Genomic DNA, 14,607 nt, shown 5'->3' with positions numbered 1-14,607 from the left:
CGGATACACAAAAGAATCAAGATGTTTATTAATATATTTCATCGTTATCGCACAACTCGTTGTTATTCCGTTCCCGACGGGAGGCAGGACGGAGAAATATAGTCGAATAAAAATGAGACCACCCGTTCGTGGATAGAAACAAAGCGTCTCATTTCCAAGCAACCGATAGAATTCATCGTTTCTATATTCCAGTCGCACCATTCGAATTATTCCGACGATGAAATAAATGCGAAGGATCCCGTTCGATTATTCAAACTCAAAGTCGTTTCCTCTACGAGTCTTCCGTATTATGAATCGCGAGAAGTGTGCAAGTCTCTGTGTGCGAGTGTGTCTAAATGTATACGTAAGGAAAGAGTCGTTCGAAATGGACGGACTTCCTTTACTCCTTTTCTTCCTTCCTCCCATCCTCCCTCCCACCCTCTCTCCCTCCCTTCCTTCCTTCCTTCCTTCCTTCCTTCCTTCCTTCCAGAAGCGTTTTAAAGGTCTAAGCAATGAATTCCGATGATCTAACAGTGGTGCGGCGTCAGGATATTTGGATCTCATGGCACGTAGCGCAACGGGGAAGAGCATTCTCTTCGAGAAACTATAGAAAGAACAAAGGTGCAAGAGAGGGAGATTCGTTTGCTTATACGTAGTCGATTAACATTTCGAGAATGGGGACTTATGGACGAAGAGAAAAATGTTATCAATTATCTCGATTATGGGTGAACTAATCTTTACGCGCGATTTAGTGACGAGAGAATCGATTTATTCGACCGATCGTCTAGAGGTTAATCGTTTGCCCGAAAATTTTTAAAGTGCCCCGACGAAATTCATTAATGGTGCTATCTCGTTAAAATCGATCAAAGTTTCGCGCTTAGCGTGGCAAGGAAGCAGAGAGGGAGATATCGTGCTCTGCCACGACGGAATGTTAAACCTCATCAGCATTACTATCCATTATCTCCTTCATTAAGGCAACTTACTCTTTTCCCCGACGCCAATCCCTTTCCTCTATTCTCCTCTCTTTCTTTCTCTCTCACTCTCTCCCTCTCTTCTCCTCTTCCCCATTTCCTGTCCTCTTCGTGCCATAGAACAAATACGCTGCGGAATATCCACGGCGTGGAATTAAATGAGGCGAGCTCGCAACCCCTTGCTGTGTATATATCTGCGGTATACCAACCGGTGGAAAGAAAAGGAAGGAGAAAGAGGTAGATAGATAGAGAGCGAGAGCGAGAGCGAGAGAGAGGAAACACGTAGGAGGAGATGCGAATCATAATGGAGTGTAGGAAGGAAGGAGAGTAAGGGGGAAGGAGAGAGAAAGGAAGATGGAGATACAAAAGGGAGAAGAGGAGGAGTAAGATCGAGGTAGACAGCTTCCGTGGTGCTAGGTAGATTTTCGGTATTATAAATGTCGGGCATTTAATAGGGCAGACTACCGCAATGCCACATATTACGAGAAAGCGCGGTCGACGGTGCACCGGCACCCGTTCATATAGAGCTTGAATTAGGTGTTCTCGTTGCTAAACTCTCTCGGCTCTTCGTTGATGCTACTGCTGCTACTGCTCGAAGATGACCTTGTCTTGAGACAAGGAGAACAGTCGTTTAGAAACTAAACTGGTGAGACTTTGATTTTTATGCACAGGTACGTGTCATAGCGTAACTATATAACTACCTAATTAAAATCCAATCTTTTATGATTTACAATCGAGATTTGAGAATCGGCAAAGAATACATCGATCAATTGATGAATTACGAAAAATGCGCTAATTATCGCAAGTTTTGTTCGAAGTAAAAGGGCTCGAATTAATCCTAGATAACTTTGCTCTTCGAGAGAGGAGCAATCACGATGGCAGATGGTCCGATGTACTCCGGCAAGCTGCTCGAAGACCGATCGCAGGTATAATCGGTCTCTCCCTTTCCCTCTTTCCCTCTCACTCGTCGAATCTCTCGCTCCCTTTCTGTAAAACTTTCCACCAACTTCTGCCAAAGTTATAATCGAAGTCAGCTTAATAGAGTTCGACGATGGAAACCGATAATTAGGACATCGTTCGTTGATACTCCATCGTCGTCCTCTTAACCGAGTGGTAACCGAGTAAGTAAATATTCGATAACAAAACCTTTCTCTCTCTCTCTCTCTATCTATCTTTTCTAAATATTTACATGACGCATATATATATATATATATATATATATATATACACACACACACACACACACACTCAGTTTTATACGTTACTTTTGACGCATTATATTCTGACATATAAACGCACTTTTAAATAACCGGATAACCTTAATGAGATAGAATACCATCGATCGAAATTATTAATAATCGTCAAAAAGAAAGTAATTAATCACGTTCGCGTTTACTTTAAAGTACGTTCAAATTCAATCAAAGTGAAAGTTACTCATACCGTCAAAGGTTTCAGCGAATGCTCTCTACATCGGTGTAAATTATGAAAGTTTAATGACATTACTAGACATCAAAATATCTCACGCATTATCATATGGATTTATTAATAAAAACCCGGTGCCGTTGTAGTACGCGTACGAGCTTACTTTTTAAAATCTCTTTCTTTCCGCGCGCATATTGTAAACAAATGACACATCTAGTCATAAATAACACATATATTTTCACTATTCATAAGACTTTGGACGAATTTAAAACTCGTCGAAGGGACGATATTATTTTAAAAAACGTCACTATCTTTATCGCGATGTGTTTGATCGATTGAGTTTTTCATTTTCGTTGAATGGAGCCCGTGAGATTTGTAAAAACGAAAAAAAGAAGAAAAAAAAAAAAACAATGATAGCAACGAAGGAAAAGGGGACAATCCGATACAGTCGGATTTGATACATCGTATCTACCACCTGCATACATATATGTCCACATTGTTTTGCGTTTTAATTATTACCAAGTAAGATAATATCTTCGCTCGACGACCGTTATCAAACGAGAAAAATGGAAAAATGGTTTGCGCCCGGGTGTATGAAGAAGAGGATAGAAGGTAACGGAATGCGTTGTTTTTTTCGAACGGGTGGAAATGCCTCGTGAAAGTTATTAATGTTCTACGATATAATCACCCGTCGAGTACGCAGAAATCTCTCGATATTTTCGTGCCGCTTTTACCGCCTGGCAATATTCCATTGTATCACGGGAAAAATTCTCCTTTCAATTTTACCAACGAGCGTGCTCGATATTTTTCTTTTCCTTGTGCTTTTTCTTTTCTCTTTTTTGCACCGATAAATACGATCGTTAATCTTTCAGATTGTCATGGCTCACAAACGGATATAGGTACGTAGGCACCTGAACTCGTAAGTATCGTCTTCTCTCTTATCCCTCGCTTATGTGAATATTCTCTACATACATACGTACACGTTCGACGCGTCTATTTCGAATTTTAATTCATCCGACTGTAAAACGAAGAACTTTTCTCGCGATCGATGTACGTATGTTTGTGCAATATACATACGTATGTATGTCAATTGGAAAGAAATATAAAAAAAGAACTAAAAGAAGATGATTCTGTTTCGAATGCGAAAACCGTAACTCGGCTAAAATAACAAATAATAAATGCTTCCGAGAGTCTTGTTACATGGCTCATATTGCAATCATCTATATGAAACGAATAGGAAACCTTTATTTATACGCGATATTCTATTTCTATCATTCTTTTCCTTTCTTTTCTTTTCTGACAAAAAGAAAATCATATCATTTCGTTTTCAGTAATAATTTCACTGGAACGGATCGATCGAGATGAGAAGAGGCAAGGAAGGGTAGAGGCTTGTGAGTACGTTCGTCTAATACCACGAGACAAGCACTTTCCGAGTGAATTTCCGCTGGTAAGTCGCACGCGTATCTCCTCCTCTCCGCTCCGGAGGCATCTCTAGGACCGAGTACGCAGCGGATACAGGTAACACATGTCACGGTTCGCGTTATACTCCGTCATCCTGCTTATACGCTTCCCTCTATATACAACTTACGTATTAGATATATACACATATTTACATATACTCACACACACGATACGCGCGTGTACACTAATACCCATGTCTTTATATATATATATGTATATATCTACATATATTACGTAAACACCTTACATAGCGAATAAGGTGTCGCAGTACGTGTAATCCTCGCAGCTACGCACGCACACGTAGGAAGGCGCGTTCACGAAGGACAATAGCGCATTAACCCGTTCCTCCATGAATGCTAGGCGCGCGTGTGTAAACGTGTGAGAGAGAGAGAGAGAGAGAGGTAGAGACTCGGTGATTCGTAGTATGTTAAGACGGTCTCCAATGGGAGCACCCACATCCACTTACGTTCATTGTCAAGCCGAGTGCCGTTACCATTGTGTCCCTGGTCGTGTCGCACACACGCTCTGCCGCGTTTTACCTCTCTCTACCCACTCCAGCCCGTTTCCCTCGACAACTTCTCTATTTAGCTTTATCTCCGTTTCTGTCTCTCCTCAAGAGACAGAGGCCTTCGAGAGGGACGCACATCTTGCAAATCACTTCATGCGGATTATCCTTTATTGTAGATACTATTGTGTACTTGAGAAGAATTTTTCTTATAACGATATCAAATAACAAAAAATTCATTCGTACCGAAGAAAATTCATATTTTCTCTTCGAATAATCGATTTCCCAAAGATTCTATTATTATTACTATTCCTCGATCGAAACATAAACAATCAAAGTAAAGATATTCACGAATCCTTTCTTGGATTCGAGAAAAAAATGTAAAGTATATGAAAGAGTACATTCGGATAGGAAGTTTTAATTAATATCGGCAAAATTAAGAAAAAGAAGATCGATCGTCGAAGATCATGAAACGATACGTCAATGGGCTGAACGCGTTCCAATTAAATTCTCGGTAGAGTCGCGTTAGTCGGAAGGTATGAAAAAAGGGAAAAGGAGAGAAGACCTTCGACGTACCCCACCCTTTTCTTTTTCTCGTGCGCGCCGACTTTGTTTTTTCTCTCTCTCTCTCTCTCTCCCTCTTTCTGTTTCTCTATCTCTATCTTTTTCCTCCGCCTCGTTCGGCCGATGTCTCTGCAATGCGGCTTGCCTGGAACAAAGCTCTTCCTTCGCTCCACCCTCCGAAGAGTCTTCTCGTTTCCCTCTCTCTCTGCCCTTTATATACCTACCCTCCCCTCCGCTGATGGTTCGGCCGTGCGATGCTAGTAAACCGTAGTCGTGGTCAGGGAGGAGCTTTCGTGGCTACCTGTCAAGAGAAGGCACCTAATGAAAGAGCAACGGACGTCCCGTTAATGGTCTCGACTTATCCTCGAGACAATCTCCTCTCGCACGTTCGCTGCGCTATAGTTAGCGAGGACGCACGCGATTCTCCTTTTCCTGTCTCTTCGATCTTTAACCCTAACCCATCCTTCTCTCTAATTTTAGACAACTTGCTTTACGTAATGTCGAAAGGTAAAGTTCTATTTGCCCGGTGTTCGTCGATTTTGTTATTCGAACGTGTAGAGTCGACGCGAACTGAGAGATGCGATCGTAAAAAGAGAGAGAGAGAGAGGTGGGGGGGGGGAGAAACGATCCAACCTGAGATCTCGTAGAGGGCGAAGATGAGTCGACGTCGATTTTCTTTAATTGACGTTCGAGTAGAAATTCGCGAGGCACGTGTTACGAAGACCTTCGTTCGCACGTGTCGCATCCGTAACTGGTACACGACTACAAAGTGCAAATCCTTTTGCGGTAGTAGCGACACGGAACTCTGGCATCACCAGCGTGTTCAACCTCTCTCTTTCTCCTTCCGTACCCCACAAGCAGACAGTTCGGATTCCAAGTTTACTTAACCTAAGCCAGGAACAAGTCTCCATCCTTACCAATTCCCTTCCTACTTCCTTTCTTCTTGAGCAAATACGCATTGAATTACATAGACTTAACTTAGATAAGTCGATTAATTGATTTACAGAAATATCAGCTAGTTAAAATTTTCAAAACAAACTTTACCCAATTTTATTTCTATTTCTATAATGATTTAGAATCATTTCAACTCTACTTGTTTCTATTTCTTTATGTCGGATAAACAACGAGAGAAATTCTCTTGAATTATTTTTGCAAACTCATTCACGTATAATATTACGATACGCCCTATATACATCCTATCGAGAAAGCAATGTTCTCGACATTGCACCTCCGATCCTAGGAAGAGCGTATCGAGCTGTATCGTTCGATATGTAGTAGCGAGTGTAGGGGTCGGACGTAATACCATGGCACGCCTTGCGGAGGCCATGAGGTCTACCCTTGGACGAGCAGCCCTCTCCCGTTTTTCATCCGAGAGAGCGCGAAACGGAAAGTTACCGAGAGTGACGAGTCCCCGGGGAAATTTACAAGTTTCCTTTTAATGGAATTATAAAGAGAACGCGTGCGCGAAGCATAACCACGTGACATTCGCATCGTAACAGAACGCGTTATATATTATCCCTCGCGATATTTTTTCTCTTAATTGTCGTTGACTCGTCAAATTATATATATATATATGTACGAAGCGACTCGTCATTGGGATATTCCTTTCGAAAGAACGAAGCACGAAGAGACTCACTTTTTAGAAAATGACAAATCTTTGCGAGTCGTTCGATATAAATGGTATGGCGATGGATTTTTAGCACGTACGGTAGAATTCGGATATGGTCGATGAGGGACCGGAGGAAGATTTGCAGAAAGTAATATTAATAGCTCGATATAAAGGGGATAATCCCTGGGCGCGGGCGAAGGAGCCCTTGCTGGCGGCTATTTGTAACGATCAATACGGGACGCGTTCCGAAAGCTCGTTTTTCAAGCAAGCACCCTTCCGATTCGCGCATTTTTCGTCTATCTAATAATCCGAGAGCGTTCGCTCGAAAAGCCGACGGCTCGAAGGCACCAACGATATCGTGTGTCGCGTCGAGAATCAACTTTGAAAAGAGACTTTCGAACGTCGACTTCAATGAGGACTTTTCGACTGAATCGACGACCGGATTCATCGACCGACCGATTTTCATCATCTAGATGACAAAGTTATATCAAACTCTCTCTCTCTCTCTCTTTTTATTATTTTTTTTCTTTTTTTTTTCATCAGACATTCCCATTCTATCGAACGATTATCGAAGGAGACCCATCTCGCACATTTATTTTCTTTTTCTAGCTGTTTCCGATCTTTCGCTTGTTTTATTTGCGATTCACGTTGCAACTCAGAAAATATTCAACGATTAAATATTACGCTCGATTTCCATCGGGGAAGGTATTTTCGTACGGCGCAGAATAGGCGAGCGATCCGTACCGAAGTTTTAAGAGTTTTTTGACGTTAACGAATGATCCTTCGAATGAAACGAGAGAAAGGAGAGAGAGAGAGAGAGAGAGAGAGGTACCCCAATGTTTCGCGTTCGTTATAACATATAACGATGTTTCATAGATTTAATAACGAAATAAATAAAGGATAATGTAAATCAAATATTACCTATACTTTAGACTTTTTTAATAGATTTTCATTTTATTGGAATATTCTATCGGGAAAAGATGGAAGATTGAAATAACTCTAGGTACGACGGCATGCAGCAAGCACGTTAAACCGAGATCGAGGTAATATCTCTCGTGTCTGCGTCGTAGAATTTCTTAACAAAAGGAGGATGTGAATAAGCGATCGCAAGTATTTCAGAAAATCATGCAAAAGTAACGTGGGTGAAACAAACGCGACATAGGTACGTACGTGTGTCCCTCTAGGTGTACACACATACATCCATTTAGAGAGATACGCGCGCGCGTGTGTGTGTGTGTGTGTGTGTACGTATCTACATATATAGGTACTCATTGTAAAATATCCATGAGAAAAGAGTGCCATTGAAGAAGAGACGGCGTTATTCAACGACTACTTTGTCCTACGCGAACAATATCCAGAATTATCCGAACGATCCCAAAAGACGATTTCACGGGGATATGATAGGAACTATTTTGCGAGACTGAGACCAAGAAATGCAAGCACGAACCATGCATACGCTCACAACCCAATCATAGATAGAATGATACGAGCATTACCGTGCAAGTTTCCTCGAGAATAGATCGATCGAATCATAAAATAATCATATAGCGTGTCTCTCTGCCTTCTCGAATATCTTTACACACTTTGAACTCGCGCGAAAGAGACCCGATCGTATCGCTCTTAACCATTTACCTGTTTAATTAATCAATGTGAGAGACCCAAAGAGAAACAAGAGAAGTGCAATATTACTTTACACATTATGATACACCTACGTGATAAAGAAGAAGAGAGGAGAAACGCCATCGTCGCGTCGACAATGTATTTGCGATAACGCCTGAAAACCCTGTCTGTTGTTGGTAGAAAAATAAAGTCGATAATATATATACTTTTCAAATTGATTACAAACACGTATAAATAACGCACGAACGTCTATTGCGCAGCTACGTAATATTCTCACAAATGGCGTTTCATCATCGAAATGCCAATTTCTGTGGTATCATAATAATATCGGAGAAATAGGAAGGCGTCTAGATGGGCATAATTGAAGTAGAAAAACGAAGGTTAATTAATACGAATTAACGAATCGCGAAACGAATTGAAAAGATGCCCAGACGGAAGAGGCTACAGAGAGAAAGAGAAAGGCTAAATCCGTAGAAAGAAAGTTTTCATTCGACGAATTTAAATCGATTTCCCCAGAGATAAAAGATTTTTAAGGTAAGTAAAAGAAAAAGTGAGAGGTGACGAGAGGAAGAGAAAGAGATATTACAAAGGCGTTTATCCTTTTATTCTATACAAACTATATAAATGAACTATTCCGAGTTTCATACCTCTTTCTAATATAATACATTAACGAAATGCGTGCTTCTCGTCGATAAATCAAGTATCATTTTTTCGTTTGTAAATTCGTCGATAAGTCGATTTTTTCGACTTTTAGAAAGAAAGAAAGATATTCATATATTTCTTTTCTAATTTTCATAACCTCTTTTGATCCTTTCACAATCAAGATGTACGTACGTATATATCGCATTTTAACAATTGTTTCCTTATTTCTATTACTATCATTATTATTACTATTATTGCTTTATTTACTCACTTATTTTTCTCCTTAAGGCCAAGGGAGTAGTTCGTCTTGATGGTTTTTACCTGCTCGCACACCATATTTCGAACAATAGACCCGCGACATTACGTAGTCGTAGAAAGGACATACGCAAGGTAGCGCAATATACACGTTCGGTAGGAATCGTCGATGGTCGACTACGTTCGTCGGCATTCGAGAATTCATCTTTACGACACTTTCGTTCGGCGGACGCCATGGAAATAATGTCTTCGTCGCAATTATGTCTAGATAATCGCGATACTTTTTCTAAGATTCCATATATTATTTCAAGTATATTTATTAATCGATTATATATAGCGCGCGATTTTTATAATGTGCTCTCTTCGTAAGCGATATCGGCAGTACGAATAAAAGATATTCGTAATGAAAATCATCCCTATACATCTTACGTCGTACTTTCGATTCTTTATATTTACAAATGTCGCACAATCCTCATTAAGTTTCATAGTCATTCCGAGTCAGTATATTTCTCATTTTGATAAAGTTTCTCACGCTCGCCTATCACATTTTAAAACTTTTTTCATATCTTTTGAACAACAGATTGAAAAATTATGTAATTTCGAAGACGGCCGTATAGGCAAAGTGGCGCACTATGCTAATTCGGCATTACCAATTAACCAATAGCAGTTTGGCTTGACTTTATTCGTTAATACGGTATCAAGATAATACGACATTTTTGGGTTAAAAATACTTACGCAGACATATTTTTATATACCATCGGTACATTTGACATCTTACAGTGTCTCAGTCGATTGTCGAATATGTGATTTCTATGGTGTCTTGCTCTCGTGAGCGTCGGTGTTGTCGCGAATTAAGAATATTCGTTTATTATTTATTATGTTTCAATATTTTCGTAAAACATTTCGAATTTCTAGAACGGCAATAAAAGTAAAGTGGAAGCACTGCTGACGTCACTGACATGCCTACGGTGTCCATATTTGTTTTGCGAACACCTTCGAGTTGGAACGGAATTACGCCTCCTCGTAATGACAGGTAAATTAGCATATTTTTATCAGTACGTTTCGTGTATCCACTCGCAGTATGACAAATCGATTACAAAACTTGTTATTCGCAAGTTCGGTGTACCTTGCGTTTAACAGATATTTGCTATATAATTATTTGATACATTTGGGAAATTCATCTGTGGAAAAGTAATAAAGAAACAGAATTTGTAAATCCTCCTTCATCGCTATGGAATACTCATAATATTTGCGTTAAAGTGAACTTTGTTGACAGTGATAAGTGTATTTTAATTTACTTCGATATTGATTCCATCATAATTAATCAAATATATAAATTTTTTTATTATTAAATAATAATATATAAAGAGAGAAAGAGAGATAAGTTTTGTATACTTTTTATAGAGTATCCAATTCAGTTTTATTTATTTATTCTCTCTTGTTCATAAACAATTGAGTCTCTATACGTAAGCGATGCAGGGTTTGAACAATTGATATTGTTTGAAAAATGTTCAACGATACAACGTAAACATTACCTTTGCACATTTCAAAAATATATGTTTTTCTTTTTATTAGTACATAGCAGAATTAAAATATTTACAAAAAAAGAAATTTCTGGCGTTACGTTATTGTTCTACCATCAGAAATGATTTCCAAAAATGTATTTCGTAGAATTTCATATTACTCGTTATATAATAAATTCTTATTATCGGCCAAGCTAATTGAAACTAGCGACAATCAATCAATCATACTTGAGCTGGATCATCCTACGTCATTTCGGAGCTGATTAGTCATGCAAGGATATACAAAGTCTCAAGTAAATAAATTCCTATAATATTTACAATTAATTATTTTGTAACTTTAAATTATAACGCAGATAATAATGATTTTGTTTTCCATTGCGCGTCAGGCAATGAAATAGATTTCAGGCTTGCTCGATATTTCAGATTTTTCCGCGTTTCGCCATTTATGAATTAAAATATAAATGATTGCGCGCAATGTAATCGTAGATTTAATGCCCGTCTCACAGTGAAAGAATGTAATTAACGCGTACTAGAGTCAGTGTTTTATTTCATTCAAATTAAAATCAGTGCATCAAAGAAGATTATCGAAGATATCCTTTCCTACCGAGGATTATCGGTAAGTAGATTTAAAAATTTAATAACATTATTGATCAGAACGACCATGAGTAAATTCTTTCGCAAGTATACTCGTGAGTCATACGTTTTTTATTTTTTTGCATGCTTTTGCATTGTACTTGATAATATCGATAATTAATTGTAGATAATTAATTTACGTTAATTTTCATTATTTTTTCCTCTATGACCATTACCCAAGAAATCGATCGTTTAAAAATCTATTTAAAGTTTATCATGTTCTTAGTTTAAATATATATGGCATCTAATTTGATATTAATAGAAAATGAAGAAGAGATTCGCCTCAAGTAGATCCTTGGTTACAAATGATAAAATATAATCTGATTAATAAATTAAATTAGCCGTTTGTAGTAGGATAGAGTCGCCTGAGGATTTTTAATGGATTAAAAATATACAATTTTGATATTTATGATTGACAGTGTGGCGGTCGACTGTCAGGTGTGGGGTAATAATTGATTTAATTTAAGAATGACGAGTTCATTTTATCATATCTTCCTTCTGCCCTAATTACGTCTCTTAACTTTGGAATATTTATAATAAGTTAATATTTGACAATAGAGAAATGTCGTAATAATAATTACAAGTTTGTCAATAATAGCACATTAAAGTAGTTATTAGGAGGTATATTACATGTCCGGAAAGTACAAATTATATTTGAATTTGATTTCGAAATGTTAGCGGAAAGACAAGTTGGACCTTCGTCAAGATAAAATTCATCTTTTTTTCTCGAGTACGTATCTTTTATAAATTAGGTTGGAATAATTATTAAACGCAATTAATTCAAATGTTTGATCTTAGCCCGTGAACGCGGCATGCAGTAACTTTCACACGGTGAATCGATATTACTAGCGATTCTATTCAATTATGCAACGCGAATAATGGTATAGTAATTAGCAGACTATTTTAATGCATTTTCCAAATTGTTTGTACTTGATCATACCTAAACGTATACTATATACGTATATATTTGAAAAACGCATAAAAAATCATGAGTATGCGAAATATTTCAATTATTACAAATAATTAGAATTCTATCATGAATGGAATATCATCATAAATCAGGAATTATTATACGTTATTAACGTATTATATTACGTATTATTATACGTTGTTAGTTTTGTAAAGTGGCTCTGACTCTGTAGTAGAGTAGATAAATTGTATCTTCCAGAGTCGATCGAGGTCGTCGCAAAATAGGCCGCGAGACATGAATTTTCCCGTCTCGCGTTTAATCGCGTTTCGCGTGACCAAGAGCGAGGAAACTATTTTTAGGTAGTTTGCGTCTTTGGCCTCGTGGCTCACGCAGATTAGAAGAGAACGGAAGGTCGATGTTACACGAAACGTCATTGAGTACGGTTCGGTCTCCTTTCTATCTCGCTCCGCCTCCAAACAACGCTAGGAGGTCAAGGGGAAAACGTAAATTCTTCGTAGTAGTTAGTATTTTCATTTGCCGGAGAAGCTTCACCAACACTATGACACACGCGTTGTACCAAGGGCGGCCAATGTTTATTTATAGCATCCTGTCCTACGTATTTTACAGGATAGATCTAACATGGAAAGAAAGACATTACCAGTGGATTCTCTAAACACCTTTCCTTTCTTTTTTTTCTTTCGACTTACTGCATACGTTGCGTCAAGAAAATATTCATTTGTATATCGATCTACACTTGTCTCTTTCTCTTTTTTGTCTTTTTTCTTTGTACCTTTTCCGACTTCATCTATGGTTTCATAGACAGGGTTAACGAACTTACGATGCGGCTCTTATCCAAGCGGCGATATTCAATCGAATTGCGTTCGAAATGGCGGGTATTTGCGAAACGATGCATTCCAACGCTTATTCCATTATCTCCCGTGATTTCGATGGGCTTCAATTACTTTATCCGGCAATATTGCCGAAGGTAGTTGCACGCTAACGATATATTTAAGCTGCAACCGACTATCGGCATTATCACTTACCCTCTCGATATCGTCTAAATTCACACGCATACGTGCATACAGGGTTAATCGTACGATACCCAGTTATCGTTACGTCGCGTCGTTGATCGTAAAAATAACTTGCCACTTTTCCGGAAGTTTGATATTATTTTTAAACGAACGATCGGTCGTATTGTTGAGAGAAAGAGAGAGGAAGATATCCAGGGTGGAAATGGCCATCGTGGATGCCTCTCCGAATCTCTAAACGATTGTCTCGCGAATACGAGTGAATTACAGCGAAGCTATTAACGCGAGATGGCTTCGATGAATCTGGACGATTTAAATTTCTCTTTAATGCGAAGATGGTGCTTGTGCGAGTGTTCGAAAGAGATGGAGGAGGGTCGATTGAAAAATAAAAGGAGGTAAAATCGATCGAATCCTTTGGTTTATCGAATGCAAAAGCGATAAATAAAGAAAGCTCACGGATGGAAGCTCACCAAACTGCTTTACCATCCTCCTTCCCTCATCTAACCATTCCATTCGATTCTTTTATTTCCGAAAAACTATTTTCAACGAGCCGAACGAATAATCGGTTGCCATGTCGGTTTATCCGTTAAATATTATTTCATCGATTACATAAATGCATTCGGATCGGCGTGTAACCGGAAAACCGATGAATTCACGTCGCAACGGGCAAATAAAACTCGTGCTGATTCTCTCCATCCTCTCCCATGCCCCCTATCCTGTCCACTTTGATTTTATTTCCGCGCATCGGAAGAGGGAGAATAAACGGGAGCCATTTAAAATTGTCGAAACTCGACTCTTTTTTCTTCCTCTTTTACTCTCTCTCTCTCTCTCTCGAAATCGAAATCGAAATCGAAATCGAAATCGAAGAATCGTTCGTTGCTTCGGATGAATTCGCAAGTCTATGTTAATAGAAGAAAGATTCGATCGAAACGATGCATCATGGATGTTTTTTCCCCGAGTATCGAGAAGAACGCATAAACTCGTAGATAAATTAATTTCGAGGATGATCTGAAAAAGGGGTGAAAAATATTTGTCACGTATTTTCTAATACAACTCTGTGCCTTTCCAATTTTCTTTGGCAGAATAATTCTTTGAAATCGTCGATACTTCCGGTCGCATTACTGTTCGCCATTGGCTCCTCGAATGGTCGACTATATCGTTTGCCTTGCGCATGGCCCGAGGGCTTGCGGTATCCGACCGAAAATCGAGAAACTGTTTGGGATCGTTCGAAAAGAATACAAACGGGCAATAGGCTTTACCTTTTACCCAATATTACCGCGCGTGCTTCTCCCTTTTGTTCGTCGCTTCTATCTCGTTATCGAGTGGGTCGAGATGGAATCGAGATACTTTATTTCCTTTCCATAATGTTACCGTTTTCTATCTTTCGCGGTCGGTCTCATAGAGACATGAACGAGCATTCGAAGAATTAGCGCCATGATCGATTCCATTCTCGAATTAATTTTGCGTTGCCATGTATATGTGTAT

General features: G+C 38.8%; 1 protein-coding gene across 3 annotated transcripts in view; it reads right to left on the bottom strand.

Moving 5' to 3' along the window:
• LOC124432073 (protein rhomboid) overlaps positions 1–14,607 on the bottom strand; it is a 233,787-nt gene that overhangs the window by 133,045 nt on the left and 86,135 nt on the right. Inside the window, exon 1 of one of the 3 annotated variants that reach the window (XM_046980633.1) lies at positions 9,045–10,402. The exons of the other annotated variants lie outside the window; for them this stretch is intronic. The gene's annotated coding sequence lies outside the window, so the exon portion shown is untranslated. Of the gene's footprint in view, positions 1–9,044; positions 10,403–14,607 lie in introns of those variants that run through there. 3 annotated transcript variants of the gene reach the window in all.

The sequence above is a fragment of the Vespa crabro genome, chromosome 1, assembly GCF_910589235.1.
Source record: "Vespa crabro chromosome 1, iyVesCrab1.2, whole genome shotgun sequence".
NCBI lineage: Eukaryota > Metazoa > Arthropoda > Insecta > Hymenoptera > Vespidae > Vespa > Vespa crabro.
The sequence above is the reverse complement of the archived record's forward strand: the minus strand, read 5'-3'. Positions and strand labels throughout refer to the sequence as shown.